The sequence below is a fragment of the Silene latifolia genome, chromosome 6 (assembly GCF_048544455.1).
Source record: "Silene latifolia isolate original U9 population chromosome 6, ASM4854445v1, whole genome shotgun sequence".
Lineage (NCBI taxonomy): Eukaryota > Viridiplantae > Streptophyta > Magnoliopsida > Caryophyllales > Caryophyllaceae > Silene > Silene latifolia.
The window spans coordinates 82600892-82623606 of record NC_133531.1 but is presented as its reverse complement, the minus strand read 5'-3'; the positions used below and the strand labels follow the sequence as shown (position 1 = coordinate 82623606).

Here is a 22715-nt window from a genome sequence, read left to right as displayed (position 1 = left end):
GAAGATTTAGATCGAGGTTTATTTGCCATATTGCAACTGAAACCCTAATTTTCTAGAGAGGATTTTCTCTCTCTAGAAGTCATTCTCTCTCTTTGATTTTTATTATGCCTATTTCTCTAATTATTCTCTTAATGCTTGTCCATTCACATGACATGCATAGTTTTTCCTCTCTCATATTCATCTTTTTCTTCATCAAAAACTTGAGATTTTTGATTCATATTGTTCATAAAAGATTACTAAAATTATTAATGTAATATATGAGTGTTAATAATCAATTTTAAGGTAAACTACTAAACTAATATCTAGCTAATATTATTTAGTAGGGATAAGGGATAATCTTGGGTGCAATCAAGAGGAGAATCTCTACTTTGAGATTTTTGGAGGATCATCCTAATATTCATTATAGCTCAAGAACTAACAAGTAGGAGATCTTGTTGGTGCCCATAATAGCCGAAATATTCATATGGTATGAAACGATTTTTCTTATTCTTTTCTAGTTTTGCATGCATAAGATCCTTAAGTTTTTATGACTAAAACTTTAAACCTAAATATGTGATATTTAAAATATGATTTCCAAAAAGTGGTATCAGAGCATCATGGTTGTTGCATGCAAAATCGGGTTAGTTTTTCCGAGTTAATTTAATTAACATATAAAACTTGTTATTTAGGATTTATGAAGATAAATCATGAAATAATTTTGCATGCTAAAATTTTCTGGTCCTAAGTGACTTTTAGGACATTTCGGTTTATTTATGGATTTTTATTGTTCATTTTATATATTATTGGCATTAAAATATGATTTTTATGATAAAAATGTCAGTTTTGGACGAAAATTAGCTAAACTTCGATTTTTCTAGTGGTTTTTGTCTATGTTTTCACATATATTATCTTTAGATGACCTGTAATTTTTCATAATTTTTGTAGTTCTTATGCTTGAAATATGGATTTTTCATGATAAAATCGAATTTAAATGAAAAATAGGTTAATATGAGTAATATTTCGAATCTGGTCATATAAATTTAGTATGTTGTCACATGCCATTTTAAAAGATGTGTGTAAAATAATTGGCTATAATGAAGTCTTTATGCATGATTTATGGATTTTTGTTGAAAAATAACATAAATAGTGACTTTAATTAGTGAAAAATTGCTAAAACATACTTCATGACTAAGGAAAAACGTCACATGTTGAATTTTATCACCTATTTCAGATATAAAAGTGAAAAGTAAATTAAAATAATTTTTCTCATATTTTTATGATAATATTTGATAAATCCGATAAACCGCAACATTGTTTTTCTCGATAAATTTCGAAATTTTTAACCTAAGTCTTTTGAACAATATGAGTCTCATGGTATTTTTCCAGAATGTTCATGAGTTTAAAATTTCAAATTTCAAATTTATTTGAAATTGTTATGGTTTATTTGAAGTTTATGGCATTTTATTGTAATTTTGAGTCCATTTATGAACAATTTTAAGAAATATAACTTAATTATTGTCAATATGTTAGTGGGGACTAATTTTGAGTCCTAAGTTGGTTAGGATAATTAAATTGTGCATAAATATGATTTTATGTAATTATTGTGATTTTAAAAGGTTGAATTACGCAAATCCGTAAAAACCGATTAATATACGATATTGGCTCCTTAAAGGCGATTTAGCATAAAATTGGGCATGCTCATACATATTATAATGCTGCATTTTATTTATGATTGTCATATTTTAATTTTATGTAATTTTTGAATTATGTAATTTTACTTAGTATGGCCTTAGTTTTAATTGGTATTACCCGAAATGTATGGGAATATCGATTCGGTTGTAATTTATTGTGATCTCGTATCACCGTTTTGTAATTTAATAGATTTATTTTATTTTAATTACAAATGTATAATAGGAAATTATGTAATTTGTTATGTAATTTATTTATTCCGGAGAACCTTGAAGACGGTGTCACACGAGAAGGCGATCCATTAAAGACGATGTTACCTCGAGATGCGTGCCAAAACCGAAGTTCAAGGGACCAAAGGAGTTGGTTTCCGAATTTGTAATAGTTTATTAGATTTACTATTTTAGGAAGGCCATACTAGGATTTCATTTATGCTTTGCATTTTATTTATATGTCGCATGCATCGCTAAATCGCCATAACTAAAACATGCATCATCTTTTTAATCGAGTTTATCGACCATGTCAATTACAATTATCGTAGTTCACCGCTTTAGTTCACTTAAAACGTGATAGATAATAAATTGACATGACCTCTCGCTAAAATAAACAATTGAGACTTAGCCTTACCAAAAAGTAGAAACCATGGAAATCTATTTCATGAGGGAGTGCGCTCGGCCCTACCGGGTTACAAACCTTGTTACGTAGGGGAAGTGGGTGATAAATGTCTATCCACCGAATTCATGTTGATAAGGGATGAATCGGCCCTACCGTGCCCAAGTTGATGTGGATTTGGATCATGGACACATTTATTCGAAATTTGGATTGAGCTCAACGGAAGTATTCGTGACCGTAGTCGCATGTGTTCCGGGCTAAAGATAAATGTTAATGCAATTTTATCGACCAAGAGTTCTAAAAGTAGAATCGATTAAAGAGTTAATCCACCGAGTTATATTGATAAGAGATGAATCGGCCCTACCGTGCCCAAGTTAATATGAATTTGGATCTTGGAATCATTTATCATAGTTGGGTAGAGGTCACTATGTAGATGCTTTTACGTGTTATTTACAAGTATTAATAAAACGATAAATGTTAAGGTTTCACTATTCTGTTATCATATTGTTCTATTTCTTCACCACAAATTCATATACGATATCATTTCGATTTTTGATTCAAATCTCCATTAAAACGTCGTAACTAAAGACAAATATGAATTTTCTTCTAAAACCTCGAATTATTCATTGTAAGGATCTCTTGTGAAGAGTATATATGGAAGTTATTTGTGATCAAAAGGGTTTTTGATTCTTGACTAACATATCTACTTACAATTGTTTCTCATATGCTTAATTAAGTTAAGTACTTTGAAACGTTAAATCATTTTGGTAACTAGATTTGTTGGAAATCAAAATTGACCAAAATACCGCAACCACTTCAATGAAAGTTTTAAGACTAAACGAACGAATGAAGAGTAGTCTTCATGAAATTAAATTTTGCTTCTCTAAGCAAAGACTCATTGAAATGAGTGGGAGCATCCTCTTAAACAGTTAAGAAAAGGACGAGGTTCGAGAAGTAAAATTAGAATGGAATTGATACAAGGTAATGTTAAAAGTAAAGTTATTGAGAATAACGATACTAAACCTATCAATCCCGACCGATAAAGTTTCCATTGTCTTAATTGTTGAACGCTAGAAAGGAAACTACCCCAAATTATTGAAGAATCAACAAGTTAGTTGTGGGACATCTAATGGGATCTTCTTCTTTAAATGTTTATTTGATTAACATAAATTTTTCTATTACTACTTCGTCAATAATAGAAACCAGTGGAGGTTTTCATCATTGTATTCGATACATAAGATGATTATAATATGACGACTAGCATCAAATAATATCGAGAGATAGAGTCATTGTGTAATCAATCTAGTTTTGGGTTTATAGTTGTACTTAATTATGACTATTAAGTGCATAAACTCTAAATAAGAATAAAAACTTATTAAGATACAAAAGAGGTTTCACTTTTGTGACCCTATACAACATGATTTGATGTATGGCAAGCCCATTATCAAGGTGATTATATTCTAAACCAAACTAGAATGATATATCATGAAGATGATGCAAGACTCAAATTGGTAACCCAAGATTAAACCTTAGATTCTGGAATGATGAACGCAAAGAGTTATCGAGTACTCTTGAAACCATTAGATCTTATGGTATATGCGTATCTTGTATTCAAAGCAAGATGTCTCGTGCCTTTTGGTTGAAAAGCAGATCGAGGTTGTAAATCATTGATCCAAAATAGGTTGATCAATTTCTTTTACCAACTATTTAGATGACACTAATGTGTTCACTTAATAAGGTAAATAGAGAAATCTTTGACGAAGTTCAAAGAGTTCAAAAAAATCACGATCTAGTCGTGATGGGATTATCAAAGTGAAGACTTTGATATAAGCCAAAGAAAATGTGATATAGTATCACAAATTAATCTCTCTTAGCATGCATTATGGGATAATGTGTGGTTGGATAAAGAAATCAAACGCTATTTCGATATGGTTTGGACTTCAATCAAGTTACTTTGAGTTACTTGATCCTTTTGGGGATTTTATCATTTTGTCTAAATTATTTTTCCACTAAATTTAAAGTAATTCATATGTGATATGAAATGGTAGGGTACCATGCTTGTAAGTTTTCACAAGAAACAAATGCTCATTTTTTCCTTACTATAATCACGAATACAACAAGTTTGTGGCTCGTGAAGCTGTCTTTCTAGAATACAAGTTTATTTCTAGAAGACAGAGTGGGAGAAATTATTCAAGAGCCACAAAGAATGTTATGTCGCAAGAAACTGGTCTTTCTTGGCTACATGAGACGTTTTGTGTAAGACGTTGTTTCCCAAAACCTAGGAGGTTAAAGTCATCACTTGTTGAAGACAATGAATTAGTGTTACTTTTAGAAAGTAAAGAGCTTGCAACTTACAAAGAAATTGTTTGATTCAATTTGATTACTTCTGGAAAGTAATGAACATATGACTTACATGAGAGTGTTTAAGTCACAACTCAATACAAGGCTTAGAGCCATGAAAATCCGAAACAAATTCCAAGTGAATTGTTAGATATCAAAGCTTGATTGGTAGCAAAGGGTTTTGCACTAGTTGAAATGCTTAAGTCTATTTGGATCTTCTTAGGGATTGTGTTTCATTATGAGATATATAAAGCGAGTGAATCTAAAACCCACTTCTTCAATTAGAAGGAATGTATTCAATACATGTCTTGAGTTTTGTAGATTCTTGCCATCCTAAGATAAAGTGAAACTTAAGAGAGGGTCTTAAGTAGGACATCAATGAGTTGGAATCAATGTTTTTATCATGTTATAAAACATTTCTCGATAAGTCGAGAAGTTGTGTTTATACATGAAGTTTAGTGGGAGTTACGGAAATTTTAGTAGTCTTATATGTGGATGACATATTGATCATTGCGAATGATTTAAGACTTTGGAGAAATATAGTACATCTTTAATATCCGGATTTATGGAGATAAATCTACATGATATTAATGTCAAATAAGGAGTCTTATGTTGATAAGATTCATGACTAGTTCAATCGAGTTGAACATATTTGATTGATTCCATTTGCTTCCGCTGCCGAATCAATTAAATAGGAAATGATGTATAACACTTCATATACTTTGAGTATGATGAATTGTTTCAAATCGAATTTAAGTAATACTTACCAAGTACGCCATAAATATTACCCTTAAGTGCTTGCAGAAACATTAATGATGTAAAGCAAAGTGTTTTTGATGCAATTTTTTGTAAGGGTGTTACACAGATGACAATTGACATTTGAGATTGCGCATGGTTTCCGACAAAACCATAATCAAAACACATTAGGATGGTTAAGATACCATTGTGGCTATGTTATTTAAGAAATAGATTTTCTAGAATCGTTCTAGGCAATAAAGAACAATGAGAAATATTTACAACGGAAATTGAGTACACTTGCAATCATGAGATGTGCAAGACAATGGATCCCGCATACTGTGAAAACAGTGGGAGCTATTCTAAGGCTAGAGAGCTTATGTCTAGATTGGATCTAGACACGTACTCAGAAAGTTTTGTAATGCAAATGTATACGTTACAAAGGAAAACGAGTATGTAGTAAGGTTGAGTTAGGTACAAGAAGTTGATAAAACCTACTAACCAAAGCCTTCTCATAAGGCTTAACATGATAAGTCATGTCATATGTCATTTCAATTGCATTGAGATGAACAACTACATATAAGATGAAAACGGACTATAAAAATATGAAGTAGTAATCAGGTATTGACTCTTCATATGTGATAATCACATTTGTCGTTCGTGTTTTTTAAATCTAAAAACTCCTTTTATACTTTGTTACATCCAAACGGGTTGTAGAGACAATTGAACCCCGTTAAAGTGAACTCGGATTAACATAGTATTCGCCCATAGTCACTTATATGAGGTGACGTCTCGAAGTGACTAGAGTGTGATACGATTGATGGCAAGTTCAGTGCCATACAGTCATGTGTGATGACTAGTCGATCACATAGGCAGACTGTTAGGAACACTTTATCGGGCTGTGACCGCTTATAGAGTTCTGGCAAATTTATATAGCCTGGTCGTGGCGAGAGCTACTATAGTATTCTAACGAGTCGATTCTTTTGACTAAAGACTAATCGCCTAAGGTGGCACAGTTTCAGATTAACTTTGATTTGTGTTACTACGACCTTCGTAAATGGGGTCAAATGGGCATATTTTGGGTTATGATGGTTGTGGCTAGTCGAAGGGAATAAGTGCGATAAAAATTGTCCACCCCCTTGTCAGGGTTAAAACTGTAACACCCTGATTTCTGAAGGAGCCTTTAGCAAGACATTCCCTAATAAACTGGACTGTTACCATCTCGATTTCCCGAGATAGTGAATAACAAATTAAACTCCAAGGCAAATTATACAATTACTTTAACTTAATTATTACAAAACCTCTTTTACATCAAATTACAAAGAACTAACATAAATAAAAGTGAAGGTCTTCTAAATAATGATCTAGCTACTAAGTCTTCTGATCCAGTGTCTCACGCCCATCAAGCTCCCATCCTATCTCATAAACCTGTCAAGTCTGCTCACCAATATTTGGAACATCACAGGTGTTCACGAATACACAGGGTCAACCACGAGGTTGAGTAGGGAATAAAATGAAACAACAAAATATGATATGCATGCTCCTCCGTCACCTCCATCTCCATCTCAACTCATATCTCATAACCCGGAACGCCCGGCCATACCGATCCCCGGCAGGCACAACAATCGACCGTCGTCGATATACCAGCTCAACAGCTGAGGACCCCAGGGCAAGTCCTGCAGAACCAGCCTGGACCTTATCACAACATCACATCGTATCTCAACATCGTCACTACCACACCATCCTCCAACTCCAACGCATGTGAAATGCTCAACAGTAATCAATGCAACACAATATGTATATCAATGAATGAAATCATGCGAGCTACCAAATGTTGTGATAACATACTCAACACGATCAATTCAGTCAACCACATTCCAATATATGAATCATAACGTAAATCAACAACCACGAAACAAGTCAACGTTCAAAGCTTGGTCGTATGAAACACAACAAGTCAACACAATTTAACAACAACGCTGATGAGTCAAGTGTATTTCCCTACCTCAAAGATAGCAGCAGACAGATAAGCAGATGCTTTAAAGGTACTCCACTCGAAACTCGTCACCTAAACATATACGTACAATAATTAGTTTACTTGCAACTATTCCCGTTCCCAAAAATGGCAAGGTTACAAAATATAGAAATCTCCCAAAATAGATGTTTCCTAAAATAGCAATACTTCCCGAAATAGAAGGTTACTATTTATGGAAACCTTTCCGAAATGGAAGTTTCCTAAAATAATTCCCGATTCACAATTCGTACTCAAACCCGACACAACTTAATAATAATTATAAAATTAACAATTAAATAAGATTAATAAAATTAATAATAATAATAATAATAATAATAATAATAATAATAATAATAATATTAGTAATTTCCGTGAAATTACGCAAACCCGACTCAACACCGACTCAAAGCAAATCGCAACGAATTCACGCAATAAACCCGACACAAGACACGCACGCGCTCCATTCCCGACCTCACACTCGCCTCATGTGCCACCCCCTAACGTCGACAACCACCAGGCCATGACACCAGGTCAGGCCTGGCCGTCGTCGACCACCACCAAAAGGGTCGACTCAGGCCGGCAAGTCGAACCATAGCCATTAACTGGCCTGGTTCACAGCCTAGCCGCGTCAACCACCTCCTGCAGGCCCTAATTGCCACCACCACGACCACCGTCAGCCGCCTAAACCACCGCCATCAGGCTCGACTCCGTCCCCTCTAACCACTACCCTCAACGACAACCACCACCAAGCCCTTAAACCACCCCTGCGACCCGAATTAAAACAACCAATGAAAAAGGGAAAGGGTTGTGCTTACCTACGACGGCCGCTCGTACAACCACCAGCGACGACTCGAACCACCAACAACCACTCCTGCCGACTCTCTGATACACCGTCAAGCTCGCTGCTCACTCGCCTCCTGCTGATCGTGTGTGTGTGTGTGTTGGTGTGCGTCGAAAAGAGGGGAGAGGGAGAGGGTGAGCGGCTCTTAGATTAGGTTTAGGGTAAATGGTGGTTACATGTTCCGGGTAAGACAAATGGGTTAAACGGGTATGGTAATTGGGTAAATGTAGATGGATAAATGGGTGATACGATTCTTGACCCAAAAGACAAAATGTGATGTAACCCGACTCAACATATACGATATAAACCTGACTTAATAACATTCACGATATTACGATGCAACAAAAATAAAATGTATAATAACTAATATATAATAATATCCGTTTAATCGATTATATAAAATACGGGGTATTACAGTCTTCCCCCCTTAAAATGAACTTCGTCCCGAAGTTCGCTCCCGTACTCAAACATCAAAAGGGGTATTGTATATCGTACATACGAACATCACGCATTTCTAACACAGTTAACACACACTTTTGACACATCAATTAAATATAACAGACGCGAAATGTTACATTCTACCCTCCTAAAAATAAACTTCGTCCTGAAGTTTAACTCATCTTCACTTAACCCAACTAACTACAACTAATAACTACCTGAGAACACAAATGTATAACAACTAAATAACCACCTGAGAACACCGTCATCTTTCCATCTCAATATCGATTTCAACTCAAGTAACTCAATAACTCAATAACCATGGTCACTCCAGACCGAAAACACAATATGGCACAACGACCCAACACTCATAACTCAATACTAGTAACCAATTTCCATCTCAATTTCAATATCGATATTGTCAAAGGTTCAAAGAACTGTGCTCAACACCTAGAGTAAAACTCTAAGCTACTCACCCACGAGTCAGGTCAAAGATTAGACAATTTAAATACAATACGAACCAAAAATCAATATATGAAAATCCGAATAAAATAAGGCTCAACTCAAGGCCAAAGTCCACACGGTATATCGTAGTATAACTTAAGCTCCATATTATGAGAATCAATAGCACAACACAATCTTAATTAATACGTAGTACTTCCATTATCTCCTAGCACCCAAACGAAAAGCCATTACTGCAAACCATTACCAAATCTAATTGTTTCCTTTACAAACTTATAGATTTCCAATCCTTGTGCTCAACCAATCATATATGTCATTCAAATCTACCCAAACCCATCTCACCAAAATCCCCCTCTTGACAATAAGATATATAATACGTACTTATATAATTGAAAACCGAAATAATGACAATCACCAGAAATTCACAATTACCATGTATAAATTGATATCATAAAACGATGACAAATAATGACGCATACACATACAACCCCGAACAATAATAAAAGTGTTAGGGACGGTAATACCGTGTTACCTCGATAAAGAAAATAAAACTCAACCACGTCCTCGCATATGACGAAAATAGCTCACTAACTAATGGTCTTCATAATCAAAGTTGGTGTTGGGATAGAGTAGGCACGAGGGCAATGGACATGTATGTAATTAAGCAAATTTGAGGATCAATTATAGACCATGAACGAGCGAGAGTAAAAATAACAAAACAATTTAAGAAACTTCTCACATTTGTAAACATATCATAGAAAATAGATCTACCACTACTATCCATCACAATCACAGGATCTTATTGACATGTCCATACAACCATTTACTCACTCACTAGTTTAGGTCACGAATTAGGCCGATGAATTTAAACAATCAACAACATACCCATAATTCATATTTTAAATTATCAAAATTGTTTGCACGATATCAATTCTGAAAACATATTTCCCAATAAAAGTAACAACATATGATCCATGACGACAATAACATTACTTCCATATCACACATGTGTTTAACATTTTAGCAACCATATCATTCAATTGCGTCCAGCAACTTAGTATAACTCATTTTCAGCAAAACAAAAGATATCGCATAAATAGCTTAAACATATACATTTGCCATCATATACTTTGTAGAACATTATCTATAATAAAAGATTAGCAACTTGAACAACTTCTCTGATTTGTACGATTTGAATAATTAGGCAACTCGTAGGCTCAATTAAACGTAACGATAACGACTATCATTTAAACCAACGCATATCATGTGAATCATCAAAAGGTTATCCCATTATAATTGCCAACATAGTTATCATAAACAATCTTCATTAGAATATAATTGATAGCAACGACTCGAGAATATAGATATGTCAACTGTCGTGCTACATCAAACATTTTCCTTTATATCACGCTCATCCAATTCCAAGAATCACTTTAGCATTTTAGGACAATATAATAACAAACATATCCAATAAGGAATAACAACACTGTTTATTATCATGTCATAGGTTTAGGTTCAACTGCAATAATTTAATGCGATGAAGGTAATAAATATAACTATGGGCACACAAACTCACATAAAAGACATTAGAACTCAGATGGCGTACTACATCTGTGGACAGTTAAACATAAATCATTACTACCATACGTGTGTAAACATTTAAACATGATTAATATTATCATGAAACATTCATGCGGAAACAACAATAAATTGACAACATCCAACTATCAGGTGCGATTCCAGCTTTCCACCAACATCCGTAGCATATATTATCTATGCAAGAGAAAATAACGATGGTAACAATCAAGAAACATATATTAGAATATCTGGATTTAATGCTTACCTGCCACTAACTTTGATAAGATAAGACAACATAGGTATTTATGGACATATTCCGGCCATTACAGAGATTATGAACAACAAGAGACATTACGACATGACAACACATAAGGTACGCAAACAACTGAACTCGTATAACATGTCACCTTTGATTAAGAATCATATTCAGCTATTCAATTTCACACATACTATCATGCCAACAATGCTATAAACTAAACTTTAATTTTTTTTTTTTTTTTTTTATCACTTGTTAAGATACATAACCAATGAATATGCGTGCTACTATCATCATATAAGGACATTATAAATTCACATTAATAAGGCTCATGAAATAATCAAACAACTGTATGAAAACTCAACATAGAATTCACATTTTAAAAGTTATGATTCACGTTGTAACTTCCAAAAATCACGAATAAATAACCGTTTAACGAAAACTTGAGTTATATTACTTTTTATAACATACAGAGAGTTAATAATACGTGAGAAAAAGAATGAGGTCCAAAGCTCAAGAATTCAATTTTTAAAGCATTTTAAAACTCCGTTGGTCCAAACAGCATGTAACAACAATTGGTCCGAAACTTGGGTCAGTTTGCAAAACTTACCTTTTAATATTGAAGTATCAAGAATTTTCGTGGCTTATCAATCTGAAATCATGTGCGAGTATTATAATCACTCCAATTGGAATTATGCAATAATCATGAGTACAAAATAAATGAGAAATTTTACAAAATTGTTGGTCGAAACATAATTGTACGGGAACTTTCTGACCATAGACCACTAAAATGTTTATTACTCCTAACCGTATATCCTATGAACATGAAACCAACGCCAAATGAAAGGTAACTCACCAGGCTACCTCCCATAAAATTTTCATCCATAGGCGATAAACAGAAAACGAATGGCAGTAAGATCAATTAGAGAGTAAAATCAAACAAAACGTGTTTCAGCACTAGGTCATTCATTTACTATGTTCCAAGCTCTTACAACCACACTATCGATACTAACCCATCCTAACTTAAATCTCACACTGTGTACCTTCGTAACATCTACCCCATAGAATCCCTTCGCATCTCGATCTACTCCTTACATCTAAATCATGATTGCTATGACTAGAAACATGCAATTCAATAGTGTTTCTCATTACTATCACAATACTATACTAGCATGGCTTCGGGATCACATAACCGTATATCACTAGACATAATAGTACTATCAACACATCATTCAACATCCATCCTGATAAATATCATCAATTCGCAATTATTTTCACGCTCGCGATTACCACAATCCAACACTTCATTGATTATCAACCTGAACACGAAAATTTTATTTCTCATCTCCACAACATCATATGATCACGCCATCATTCATACAAAATACTTACCGTAACGTTGTCCTGCAGCATGGCTAGAATATATGGGTCTCAAGGTGTACATCCACTCGATTATATCCAAGGTTTTCCTTCTAACTACCCCATTCACTCAATTTCTCTCGGGTTACCTGGTTCCAAACTGAGAGGGCAAAAGAGCACGTATTAAGGGCGCCTTCTTAACCGCACTGTGAGCTCCTAACAGTTCCTACCCAGGGGTTCATTTTATTTAGACACATCCTATATTCATTGGGTTCATTGGTTTAGGCCTGAGGATCGTTCGCTCTGATACCACTTTGTAACACCCCGATTTATGAAGGAGCCTTTAGCAAGACATTCCCTAATAAACCGGACTGTTACCATCTCGGTTTCCCGAGGTAGTGAATAACAAATTAAACTCCAAGGCAAATTATACAATTACTTTAACTTAATTATTACAAAACCTCTTTTACATCAAATTACAAAGAACTAACATAAATAAAAGTGAAGGTCTTCTAAATAATGATCTAGCTACTAAGTCTTCTGATCCAGTGTCTCACGCCCATCAAGCTCCCATCCTATCTCATAAACCTGTCAAGTCTGCTCATCAATATTTGGATCATCACAGGTGTTCACGAATACACAGGGTCAACCACGAGGTTGAGTAGAGAATAAAATGAAACAACAAAATATGATATGCATGCTCCTCCGTCACCTCCATCTCCATCTCAACTCATATCTCATAACCCGGAACGCCCGGCCATACCGATCCCCGGCAGGCACAACAATCGACCGTCGTCGATATACCACCAACAATGAGGACACCGGGCAAGTCCTGCGAACCAGCCTGGGCCTTATCACAACATCACATCGTATCTCAACATCGTCACTACCACACCATCCTCCAACTCCAATGCATGTGAAATGCTCAACAGTAATCAATGCAACACAATATGTATATCAATGAATGAAATCATGCCAGCAACCAAATGTTGTGATAACATACTCAACACGATCAATTCTGTCAACCACATTCCAATATATGAATCATAACGTAAATCAACAACCACGAAACAAGTCAACGTTCACAGCTTGGTCATATGAAACACAACAAGTCAACACAATTTAACAACAACGCTGATGAGTCAAGTGTATTTCCCTACCTCAAAGATAGCAGCAGACTGATAAGCAGATGCTTTAAAGGTACTCCACTCGAAACTCGTCACCTAAACATATACGTACAATAATTAATTTACTTGCAACTATTCCCGTTCCCAAAAATGGCAAGGTTACTAAATATAGAAATCTCCCAAAATAGATGTTTCCTAAAATAGCAATACTTCCCAAAAAACAAGGTTACTATTTATGGAAACCTTTCCGAAATGGAAGTTTCCTAAAATAATTCCTGACTCACAATTCGTACTCAAACCCGACACAACTTAATAATAATTATAAAATTAAAAATTAAATAAGATTAATAAAATTAATAATAAAATACTACTAATAATAATAATATTAGTAATTTCCGTGAAATTACGCAAACCCGACTCAACACCGACTCAAAGCAAATCGCTACGAATTCACGCAACAAACCCGACACAAGACACGCACGCGCTCCATTCCCGACCTCACACTCGCCTCACGCGCCACCCCTTAACGTCGACAACCACCAAGCCATGGCACCAGGTCAGGCCTGGCCGTCGTCGACCACCACCAACAGGGTCGACTCAGGCCGGCAAGTCGAACCATAGCCATTAACTGGCCTGGTTCACAGCCTAGCCGCGTCAACCACCTCCTGCAGACCCTAATTGCCACCACCACGAACACTGTCAGCCGCCTAAACCACCGCCATCAGGCTCGACTCCGTCCCCTCTAACCACTACCCTCAACGACAACCACCACCAAGCCCTTAAACCACCCCTGCGACCCGAATTAAAACAACCAATGAAAAAGGGTAAGGGTTGTGCTTACCTACGACGGCCGCTCGTACAACCACCAACGACGACTCGAACCACCAACAACCAGTCCTGCCGACTCTCTGATACACCGTCAAGCTCGCTGCTCACTCGCCTCCTGCTGATCGTGTGTGTGTGTGTGTGTCGGTTTGCGTCGAAAAGAGGGGAGAGGGAGAGGGTGAGCGGCTCTTAGATTAGGTTTAGGGTAAATGGTGGTTACATGTTCCGGGTAAGACAAATGGGTTAAACGGGTACGGTAATTGGGTAAATGGGTGATACGATTCTTGACCCAAAAGACAAAATGTGATGTAACCCGACTCAACATATACGATATAAACCTGACTTAATAACATTCACGATATTACGATGCAACCAAAATAAAATGTATAATAACTAATATATAATAATATCCGTTTAATCGATTATATAAAATACGGGGTATTACAAAAACAATATCTCAGGGCCACTCGAGGAGTAATGAACTGGAAATGCGTGGCCACGCTCGGAAGGTATCTATGGTAGATAAATTCCGGTCAATCAGTTATTCTCCAGATCGAGGAAACTACTCTCGATATGATCACTTGAAAGTACGACCTGAAAGACACCTTGCATTGAGTGGGAGATAATAATAGGACAAGAGAATTGGTGACGCACACTTGTCAAGGACAAGTGGGAGATTGTTGGAATATGTGTCCTCCGACAATAATGCGACCACAATTGTTGATCATATTGATCACATGTTTAAATCTCATTTTAAGAATACGTAAGGGATGATTCATTTTATAGTCAACTGATCAACATTAATCGGTAACGATTGGCTTGCTAGAGTTTGACGTTACTGTCGTGGGACGGTGGTGGTCAGTTGATCCCTTAAGGTCACACCTAAAGGATGATGCCCTTATCTGTAAAGTTGATTAATTGTATGACGATACAAGTTGACCAATTCCTTAAAATTGAACAATTCATTTGTGAGAGAGAATATTGATTTCTTATTTTAATGAGATTAAATAAGATTTATTTTGGTAATAAAATGCTTTATTACTAAAATTGTTTATTGTTTGAGAAGCGATAGAAATAAGGATGAATGGTTAATTATAATTACAAGATATTGTGAATTATAATTTTATGACCCATTTTATTTATGCGATCAAGTATCACTAGTCAATTTATTACATATAATTTAATTAATTTGTAAAATGATATTTATGTGATGAATATGCATTAAATTAATTAATAACATGTATAAGACTACATGTGACATATTGTGTGACAAATGACAAATTAACAAAATAAAATGGTAGTCCATTTTAAGTAGGTGGACCGAATTAGAGTATGTAGTGGGTTGTGCTTATATTATTTTATGTGATAGAATTTAAATAATAAGCCTGCACTACACTAGCCTTACATGCCTAAGGTTTTGAGAAGACAAAAAGCTAAAAAGTGAAAGACCATATATTGGTCTCCTCCTCCTAAAACCCGTGACCCCTCCTCCTCCTTAGTGGATAATTTTTTCTCTAATTATTCTCTTAATGCTTGTCCATTCACATGACATGCATAGTTTTTCCTCTCTCATATTCATCTTTTTCTTCATCAAAAACTTGAGATTTTTGATTCATATTGTTCATAAAAGATTACTAAAATTATTAATGTAATATATGAGTGTTAGTAATTAATTTTAAGGTAAACTACTAAACTAATATCTAGCTAATATTATTTAGTGGGGATAAGGGATAATCTTGGGTGCAATCAAGAGGAGAACCTCTACTTTGGGATTTTTGGAGGATCATCCTAATATTCATTATAGCTCAAGAACTAACAAGTAGGAGATCTTGTTGGTACCCATAATAGCCGAAATATTCATATGGTATGAAACGATTTTTCTTATTCTTTTCTAGTTTTGCATGCATAAGATCTTTAAGTTTTTATGACTAAAACTTTAAACCAAAATATGTGATATTTAAAATATGATTTCCAACATCGATACCCCTCTCACCCGACTTAGATGCTCTGCTTTGCCGATTGCCCTAGCAAGAATGTCGTCACGTCCTTAAGGCTTCTATTTTCCCTCCTCTACCTCCTTCTCACAGATCCTCTGCATACACAAAAAACCATTATGCAACTAAATTTTATTTAAACTCACAATTATATAACCGACCGCCAGTGGTAGGAGTGACATATTTATTCAAACTTACAATTTTCTCTTTGATGGCTTTATCATATATGAATTAAGTTCTTATTATAGGGGGTTTGTCGCACTCCCCCAATCAAACAAATTCTCAACTAACTAATGTAGTAAGGTAGTAGAGGTCGAACCACAAGAAGATCAAGTATTGAGTACTAGTTTTGTCTTAGATTATAAATTAGCTATACAGATCAAAAAAATTGGTTTTAAACTAATTAATTAAAGTACTAATCTAAGACTACTAAAGTAAGAAGGCAAGTAATAGAAGTAGTAATGGTTTAAACAATAAATAAAGGCCTATGAACCGATTTTGTCCACCGACATGCTCATTTACTATGACAATTCCGGTTAATTAGTCGTCAAAGTGAATTGTAAGTGGGAAAACGCCTCTAATTCGCCTACTAACTCCCTCTCGGGCTCATAATAGGGCACTAGTATCACCGACTTACCTCCTTCCCTGGTTCGTGACTCGGACTCCTTAATTCAATACCCAAGTACCCGAGTATTGGTCAAGGTTATTAAACCCGCGTTGGTTTCAAAGTCATCTCACTCCCTCTCTCGAGGGTCGATTTAAAACTTAAGATTGAAGGCACCCTCCCTTGGTTCTCCCTCTCGGATTCAACCTAGGTCGACAACTAGTCCAAATGAGGTGGTCTTACTCCCAACCTAATTGGTTCTCACCAATGGTCAAGGGTCAAAAGTCAATCACCAACAACAAATAAGACTATAACAAGTCAAATCCTCCAATCTTCCATAACCAACACGCCAACAACTAATTAAAATGAAATTTAATAAAGTAACTTAAACATGTCGGGGTTAAATCGAATCCTAGTGAAAATACTACTCACTAATCATTACTAATCTAACACTAAATGCTTTTATAATTACTCAAAACATGGTATTAGACAAAGTAAAGTGATGAAGATTAAAATTTTAACTAATCTAACGACTAAACATGAATAAATTAACACTAAGCATGTTAAGAGTAATAAAGACTAAAACTTTGAGTAATTAAAGTTGATTAAACTAATTAAAACATAAAAACATTGAAAATAACAATAAGAAAGATAAGAGATAAAGAAATTATACCAAACTTTAATTAAAGAAAATGAGAAGGTAGATCTTCATACAATGTTGTGAATTATGACGATAATTTTAATCTAGACTAAGGAACAATCAAGAAAATGTGAATGTTTGATATTTTGGAAGAACAAAATTGAAAAACCATCCTAACTATTCTACTGCTCCTCTTTTTGTTTCTTTTTCGTTCTCCTTTACTTCCCAGAAAACTAACCAACAATAGTTGAAGCTGCCCCCTTTGTTGTACTGCCTTCCATCTTTTTGTTCAAGCTCTCCTAACTTCTGGACCCAATAACAAAAGTGAAGTCCGTGTCTTAATTTCCTACTCCAATATGTCCAAAAGTCATCTGAAAGTCCAAATGGACTATGATAGTCAACCTCTCATAGATGGCAGCCCAACTACATAGGATAACAATATGGGCCACGTTTAAATTTCTTTTTGCCCTTTGATCCGTATTGACTCGCTTTGCTTGACTCGGCACCTACAAATACAAAAATACGAGAGCAGTACGAAAATTCCGACAAATGATATAAATCGACACAAATTAAGATAAAACCAATATTATCCAATTTTATTAAAAAAAGGGAAAATATAGCTAACTCGGTTTATTAAATTGATTAAATAAGAGATATAATGTGGGTTAAAAACAAGTCAAATAAAGGGTTATCAAGTCTCCCCACACTTATCTCTTACTCGTCCTCGAGTAAGCTCTAGAATGGTCAAAAATGCTAATCAAATTTGACCTCTAATAGTAAAAGTGAATGCACGATATATGCATCACTTAGTTATTTAACTAATAATAGCCGAATGAGTTTTAGCGCACTCAACGCCCTTTCAACCCACGTAGTTATGCTTATGAGGAAAAGCAAAACTCGCAAGGCAAGTGAGGTCTTGCACAAAAAGATGTGAACCATGCAATTAGGCAAACATACAATCAAGGACGGGTTCACATAAACATAAAATAGCTACCTTTTTCATCTAGGTAGCCGATCCAAATCAAACAATTTCGGTGGTGTCATTTATTTTCTCATTCCTCAACTAGTAGTCCAATGCCAATTAAAGAAATGACTATGAAAAAGCTTAGAAAATTACATTTACTACAAACATAAAAGGTCGGTCTTCTATTCAACCGCCAAAGACAAGTGAGTATAGGTGAAAGAGTATGGAGTGGAACTCCCATGACGCCACCACCACATCATAGACAATGTTGCGATCATAAAAACCAAACAAGGGCCGTCCTATTCTAGCTAGGCAGTAAAGGATGGCTATTGTTTTTGGCAAAATGAGTGATTATTTTCAACTTTTTTTTTTTTTACATTTTCTTCTTTAATTTGGGTTCCCTTTTTTTATTAAACTAACAATGGAACTTGCTTTCTCTTTTTTCTTTTGTGGCTTTTTTTTATAGCTGGGTAGATGTCGTCGTATCCAATCAAACAAATTCTCAACTAGTAAGGGTAGTCGAGGTCGAACCACAAGGAGATTAAGGTCAAATACTAGTTTGTCTTAGATAATAGGTTAGCTACGTGAATCGTAAAGTATGGTTGAGTTTGATTTTTATTTAATCAGCTAAACTAATTCAAATAAAGTGCAACTAAACTAGATATGAAAATAGAGCAAGTAAATGTAAATGTTGTAATTCAATATAGAATAAAAGGCCTAGGACCCGATTTCCCACCAAATTCTAGTGTTTATTGTCATGATTCCTTTTAACTAGCTATTGGGGTGATATGTAAGGAGGAGATGACTCTAATTCGCCTAACACCCCCTCTTGGGTTCGCATTAGGACACTAGACCTCCCAATCCCCCTCCCTTTCGGTCTCGGAGGTCGGAATCCTTAGGTAGAAGCCCGACTACCCTAGAAACGTGCACTTTCCCGAGGTATCCTAGCATCTCCTAAGTCCATTTAGCTCTCATCAGTTTCCGGGTCATCCAACTCCTTCTCTCGAAGGTCGAATTCAAACGCTAGTCTAGAGGTGCCCTCCCTTGGTTCTCCATTTCGGTCTTAACCTTGGTTAGCACAAGGTCCAACTCTTGGATACCCGGTTCCCGACCTAACCAATTTTCATTAGTGGACAAGGGTCACAAACCAACATTACCCACAATTGACCAATTCATCATATCAATTCTCTAGCCTACTCTTACTAACCCTCCCCAATAACTAATTATATAGGAATCAATCAAATAAACCACTCATGTTCGGGTCAATTGAGTCATAGTGAAAGGATTACTCACTAATCATGTTTAATCTAACATAAGACAAATTAAATTAAATACTATACTAAATATGAAATTAAACATAATTAACAATAAAGATTGGAACTTTAATATAAATTAATGACTAATAAACATTAATAAGCTACACTAAACATAATAAGATTAATAAAAATTAAACACCAATTGTTTAATAAGGCGGTCTTATACTATAAGACCGGCCTTTTAACTAAAAGCCCAACAGTTTAAAAACTTCTCAATTATCTACCCATTTATATCTCGTTTTATTTCATACTCTCATCAACATTTTCACCCTTTTCTCCATTTCTGCTTTTACCTCATCTTCTACAATTAAACAACCAATTTATCCACACCTCTCCAATCCCTTTCCCTCCACATCTCCCATTTTAAACCCTTGAAACTCCATCTTTAAGTGAATAATCTAAGATCTCATCATCTTTTTAAACAAGGTATGTTCTCATCCGAAATTAATTTCTTTATTGTATGCTAAGTTTGGAAGAAGAACTGTATCATTTTGATAGTTCACAATAATTTCAATGTCATCTTTTTATACAGATGAATGAAATGATTGATGTATTTTGTTGTTGTAAGGGTTTTTTGATTTTTCTAGTGGTATATACCGAGTAGATGGATTGGCATCAAAACCTACTCCGTATAAGGTTTGCGGTTTTAGTTTGAAAACTCATAGTTTTAACTTCAAAAGATCAGCAATAATTTACTTTGATCTCTCAATCTGAACTTTACAATCTAATTGTTAAACCAGGATTTTAACTTAAAATCTCGGTTTTTTAAGTTCAAAACTTGTTTTGGGAAAAAAAAATATAACAATTTGAAAGGTCTATAATTTATACATTTTGTTGTCAAAAGCTAATTAGCTCAAATGGAAGAGCATGTGCACTGCATAAGGTATGGGTTCGAGCCCCATATTAGCTAATAAAATCTCATAACAAATTTATAAAATCGAATGATTTGAAGCCTTGAAGGGGTGAAATAAACAGTGATTGTTGTTGATATCGCCATTAAGTACCTAAAATTGAAATACGGGGTCTTAAGTGAAATACTTTGTTTTTAAGCTTAGTTACATTGTTTTAGAGTAGAAAAGGTTGGGTTCTAAATTATTGGCTAGCATGATAATTTGAAGTAGATTTAAATTGAACTCTCAATAAACTTAGAATTTAGTTTAAAAACTTTAGAATTTATGCTAAAAGCTTTCGATCTTAAGTGAAAAACTTATGATTTCAATTTGAGGTGTAAACTATGTAATTTTAATGTTTTGGGTTTTAAGTTGAAAACTTATGATTTTAATCACAAAACTTCAAGTTGATTTTAATTTGCATGGTCAAGATTTTAAGTTGGAAACACAATATTTTGGATTGAGAACTCCACCTTTTAAGTTGATAACACAAGATTAAGGAAATGTTTAATTATAAAATAATTGAGATATAATCAGAAGCTCATGTTTTTAAATTAAACAGAATTATTTTAATTGGTAACTATAAATTAAATTATAAATTTATGGGTTAATAGTATAATTAGTGTTATAATTATAATTTATAAATAAACTTATGAATTTAGTCGAACAAAAAAATTGGTAGCTCAATATGCGATTGTCTAGAAGTCTCTGTGCAATTTTTAACTACTAACTCTCCTTATTCCTTGTTTTTTACTTTTCATGCAAACCGCCAAGATAATGGGTGATAATGGGTGGGGACAGACTGGACAGTGGGGCTATACTTGATTGAAATTGACTCTATACGATACTTCTTTTCTTTTTATTTCAAAAATTGGGCTCACTCTTACCTATTGGGCCCGTCCTATGATATAGGACGGTCCTATAGGAGAGTTGCTGAAAATTAAAACATTGATTAATTTAGGTGACTAAACTAACTAAAACATAACAATAATGAAAATAACAATAAACAAAATAGAGAGAAGAAATGATACCAAACTTGAAAGGAAATTACATAGATAAGGTGTAATTAATTTTACATACCCAAAAGATTCAAACTTGAACACTATAATTAATCTACTTAAAACTAATTTTTAGAGAGAAAATTTGCAGAAAACTAGAGAAAGAACCCTCAAAAAATTCTGAAAGGCTCTATGTTTCTCTGTTTTTGTTGCCCATAACCAAAAGTGACGATCCCCAATTGAAGAGCTTCCTCCTTTTTGTCCTATTTCTATCTACTCTATTTTATGTTTCGTCTAATAATTCAAAAATGCCACAAAGAGTCCAAATGGACCAATGATAGCCCACTACTCGTGAATGGCCGCCCAAAGGCATATTGCTGTGATTCTTGCTCAAAAAACAGACCGATACTTAGGGGCACGTGATTCCAACTTAGCCAATGTGATGATATTGCACATATTTCGCGCGGGTTCGAGTCTTGATAACTACCCGACTGAAAATTATACATGCTCGATTTGTCATCTCGCCAACCACTCTTCTCTTCTTTCTTGTCTTTTCATCACATTATATCCAAACCGGTACCTATAAAATCAAACAAGCAAAAAGCGGTACCAAAATCCCGACAAATAATAAGATTGACATTTATTAACATAAACAACTAATATTTTATTTTATTCCAAATTAAGTGAATAATGCTATAATCGGGTCACTAATTTGACAAAATAAGAGATAAAATGTGAGGTAAAAAACGAGTAAAATTAAGTGTTATCAAATCTCCCCACACTTATCTCTTACTCGTCCTCAAGTAAGCTCATTAATTAAACTAAGACCCTTAATATAAAAGGACTAGCTAAACTACTAATATTCGATAAAAGGCAATTAACGGGCCTTCTCAGTCCCTTCAACTCACGTAGTTGTGCTTATGAAGTAAATCACGACTCGTAAGGCAAGTTCGGTATTGCACAAAATTTCGACACATACAAACATTAAGCACATAAACATATAATAAGATGCATCAACAAAAGATGAGACCGCTTCCCTCATCAAGCGGTGAAATCA

The 22715-nt window shown here is 34.7% G+C and overlaps 1 long non-coding RNA gene across 1 annotated transcript; it reads right to left on the bottom strand.

The window, feature by feature from the left end:
- Window positions 1-17509: 17509 nt before the first annotated feature.
- Window positions 17510-21998, bottom strand: LOC141658822 (uncharacterized). Its single transcript, XR_012549457.1, has 2 exons — window positions 21741-21998; window positions 17510-17996 (listed from the first exon to the last, which is right to left on the bottom strand). It is a non-coding gene; the product is annotated as an uncharacterized LOC141658822 (long non-coding RNA).
- Window positions 21999-22715: the final 717 nt, after the last annotated feature.